Source organism: Trichomycterus rosablanca, chromosome 4 (genome assembly GCF_030014385.1).
Source record: "Trichomycterus rosablanca isolate fTriRos1 chromosome 4, fTriRos1.hap1, whole genome shotgun sequence".
NCBI classification, from domain to species: Eukaryota; Metazoa; Chordata; class Actinopteri; order Siluriformes; family Trichomycteridae; genus Trichomycterus; species Trichomycterus rosablanca.
In genome coordinates this window covers 19947451-19951813 of record NC_085991.1, presented here as the reverse complement: position 1 = coordinate 19951813, position 4363 = coordinate 19947451, and the positions used below count along the sequence as shown (strand labels likewise).

The 4363-nt window shown below is 37.0% G+C and overlaps 1 long non-coding RNA gene across 1 annotated transcript; it reads right to left on the bottom strand.

Annotated features, from left to right (window-relative positions):
- Positions 1–1030: 1030 nt before the first annotated feature.
- On the bottom strand, positions 1031–2367 carry LOC134311445 (uncharacterized). Its single transcript, XR_010011431.1, has 2 exons — positions 2173–2367; positions 1031–1517 (listed from the first exon to the last, which is right to left on the bottom strand). It is a non-coding gene; the product is annotated as an uncharacterized LOC134311445 (long non-coding RNA).
- Positions 2368–4363: the final 1996 nt, after the last annotated feature.

Sequence of the window (4363 nt, the reverse complement as noted above, 5' to 3'; positions counted from 1 at the left end):
TTCATGCACAGCAAAAGAGTGTTTTGTTGTTTTTCGACTTTTCTTGTCTTCTGTTCTTAATGACACTGAAACAATAACTTTTAACATAAGAGAAGCGATACAAAAGTACGGCGTATTAGGGCCACTAAAGAAATTTTATTTTTTATTTGTTCTGAGATTAAAGTCGATATTATTCTGAGATTAAAGTCGACATTATTCTGAGATTAAAGTCGACATTATTCTGAGATTAAAGTCGACATTATTCTGAGATTAAAGTTGAAATATTATGGCCAGAGAGTGTGCAGCCGTCACAGGTTTGTCAGTTCAGAGAAACTCGGGTCTCAGTACCTGGATCGGCATGCATGCGCTGAGGGCAGTTTATAATGAGTGTTATTGTGGTTATCCAATAACCCGTGATTATTTTTGGGTGGCTGTTTGTATTGTACACTTCCATCCACATGACATGACGACTATACATGTCACTGCAATCATTTATAGCGATGTCATACGGTTTTAGTTTATCGTACGAGTCCATAAGGCTCGGTTGAGGTACCGGCGACGACGCAGACACCGAGCGCACCGGTGCTGCACGTTCTTCTAAATAAACTCAGTTTATTACAAGGCCGTTTCATTGTCTTTATACTAATAACAAACTGGTGCTGATGTGCAGGAGAGTGATGATTTCTTTATTTGTGTAACTGATATGAAAGTATAACAAATCATGAACACCCCTTATTTCAACACAAGGAGGTTGCTATGGCTATAATATTTTGACTTTAATCTCGTTATTATTTCGACTTTAATCTCGTTATTATTTTGACTTTAATCTCGTTATTATTTCGACTTTAATCTCGTTATTATTTCGACTTTAATCTCGTTATTATTTTGACTTTAATCGCGTAATTATTTTGACTTTAATCTCGTTATTATTTTGACTTTATTCTCGAAATCGAAACTTATATGACTTTATTCTCAAAATGAAAACTAAAAAAAAAAATTTCTTTAAAGTGGCCCTAATACGCCGTCGTAAAATAAATAGACAGACACTATATATGTGAAATTATTGCATTTTTATTTTGTCAGATGCATGCATATAAACACATTTATTTTAATATAACTACAGACAGTCTCTTAGAAAGTGACTTCAGTTCCGAGAACCCACTGGCTTGGCTCAGCTCATCAGTGGATCCCCATAGCTGGTGTTGAGAAGCTCAGTAGATATTATCTAGTATTTGATTTCTTAAGAGAATGTACAGTTCAGCTGCATGGTATGCATCAACAGGAGCATCCCAGCCATTTTCATCAATAAGAAGAGCACAAAGCTCAAAGACTGTTTCATCACAGGGGAACTGGGATTTTGGGGTGCATTCCTCTTTGCAAACAGTGACCTCTTCTGGAAGCACATATTTGAGTTTGTCCTCCCCTGCACCATAAATCTGTGGCATGCAGTACATTAAAATTGGGCGTCCTGCTGGAATTCCTGGCCTTGACCTTATTTGATGGGAGTTTCATGTCCTCACAACTTCGTCTAGTTCCTCCTGCATGAACATAAATATGTAAAACTTAGTTCAACTACTGTCCCAACAAAAAATCTGCACAGAACATTTACCTGCATCAATATATGGGACACTTGTCATTCAAAAAGCCTGTGTTGAGTCATAAGTTTAGTTAAACATATACGTCATTAAAATATTATCAAAACTTTATATTGTCAACATGTTATACCTGGCTTCAATGACCAGTTTACCAAGCACACCTACAATTAGTCACCGTGTCTCGTCTCTTGCTCCACAATTTATCAGCCAACCCCTAACTTGACCATTAGTGGTAAAAGACTGCTGGTACGATGGGATCGCAGCTGATTTGTTGGTAAAGCTATTTTGGTGGTAGAATATTATCATCACAGCAGTGGCACTAACATAGTAGTGTGTTTTGCTGGTACAACTGAATGTGACAGCAATGTTGCTGGACTTTTTTGTAAGTGTGACTTGAGCCTGGAATTGTCTGCCAACAAAATAATACCTTTTGGTGGTGCTATTACATTAATAAATGTGTAGATTAATAGACAGATTAATTACAGACTATAGCTGTTTCTGATCAAATGTAGTGAAGGTAGCTTAATAAAAACAATCTGGCAATACATAACTGATGAATATAAATACAGAAGGTGTAGCCTGTGGCTATAGAGCCTACCTGAATTAGGTTAAGGAAGCAGAACTGTATCAGATTTCTGTCCAAGAAGTCACCGGAAAAATGTCCATCATCTCTGAGCGTCTGGAAAATGTCCATCCAGAACTGTCCACTTTGTTTACGCAGAATGCCCCACCACGATTCTATGCGTTGGTTTGCCGTGCTGCATCCATAAATGAAATTTCTCTCTCCTGCGTAAGGGTCTGAGTGATTTCTGCGTAAAAACATCTGCATTTCCCTCACATGCCCATTCTCAGTACCTGGATCGGCACGCAGGCGCTGAGGGCAGCCTCCAATGCGCGTTACTGTGCTTATCCAATAACCCGCAATTACTTTTGGGTCGTTATTCGTGTTGTATGCCTCCATCCACATGACATGGCGACTAAATCCGTCAATGCAACCATTTATAGCAATGCCATAAGGCTTTAGTTTATCGTACGAGTCCATATGCCATAAAGCGTTGGGGCCTCGGTTGCAGTACTGGCGACGGCGCAGACGCCGAGCGCGCCGGAGTTGCACTCCCTCGGGATCGATCATTTTGATGATCATTCTCATCGTCTCCTGTGAAACTACAAACCCTCTTCGAATAGCACGGAGATGTAACCACCAATAGCCTTGTAGCCTGCCACTACCCTCAAGTTCCGCTTCAACAAAAGAGAAGATTTCCTCTAAGTCCGTCTGGTTCTTTCTTCTAAATAAATGCAGTTTACTGCAAATCCGTTTCAGCGTCCTTATGCTAATAACAATCCGGTGCTGTTGTGCCAAGAGATTGAGGATTTCTTTATTCGTAAAACCGATGCGAAAGTATAACTTCACCAAATCATGAACATCACTCATTTTAACACGAGGCGGCTGCTATGGCCATATTATTTCGACTTTAATCTCAGAATAATATCGACTTTAATCTCAGAATAATGTCGACTTTAATCTCAGAATAATATCGACTTTAATCTCAGAATAATATCGACTTTAATCTCAGAATAATATCGACTTTAATCTCAGAACAAATAAAAAAAAAAATTTCTTTAGTGGCCCTAATACGCCGTCGTACAAAAGCGTCTAAAGCTCACAGAAACGTTTTAAACACACTAGTGGAGTATTTAAGAGGTTCTTATTTTATCTTTTACTTCGTTCATAAACACACTGGCCAAAGCAAAAAAAAAAGTTTAAAGCACAGTCGAGTTTAGTAAACACTTTAATGTTTTTAGACTTTTCGTTTACTTAGAATGACATTGAAACAACATTTTAAAACGTGACAAAAGCTCAAAAAAAGCATTTGAATCATTGAAGTGGAGTGTTTTAGAGGTGCATGTATCGTCTTCAAGTCAGCTTTTAATGTCGTTGTTACTTGCTGATTAAGCCTAAGAAAAGCTTAATGAAGCATTTCAAGCACAGTTGATAAGTGCTTTTTCAGCGCCAAAAAAGCTTTAACAAGACTTTCTAGAACAATACACGAGTGTTGTAGTATAATGAAACAATTCGTTTTCTTCGTTTATAATGTTATTAAAACATGGTTTTTAATGTCAAGGACGCTCAAAAAGAACTTTATTGAACAGTGATAAATTGCTTTGGTGGTTTATGTTATTCAAACATGGTTTTTTATGTTATTCAAACATGGTTTTTTTTAATGTCAGAGAAACTCAGTCAGGAGTTTAATGACCAGTGATGAAGTGTTTTGGTGGTTTTAAAACTTATCACTAAATTCGTTCAAAATGACAGTGAAACTTGATTTTTAACAGTCAGAGTAGTTTAACCAAATGCTTAGAGTCTTTGAGTGTTTTAGTGGTTTTAAACGCTTGTCTTTTGTTCTTAATGATACTGAAACAATAACTTTTAACATGAGAGAAGCGATACAAAGCGTCTAAAGCTCACAGAAACGTTTTAAACACAGTAGTGGAGAAGTTTAGAAGTTCTTATTTTATCTTTTACTTCGTTCATAATCACACTGGCCAAAGCAAAAAAAAAAGTTTAAAGCACAGTCGAGTACTTTAATGTTTTTAGACTTTTCGTTAAATTAGAATGACATTGAAACAACATTTTAAAGCGTGACAAAAGCTCAGAAAAAGCATTTGAATCATTGAAGTGGAGTGTTTTAGAGGTGTATGTCTCGTCTTCAAGTCAGTTTTTAATGTCATTGTTACTTGCTGATTAAGCCTCAGAAAATCTTAATGAAGCATTTCAAGCACAGTTGATG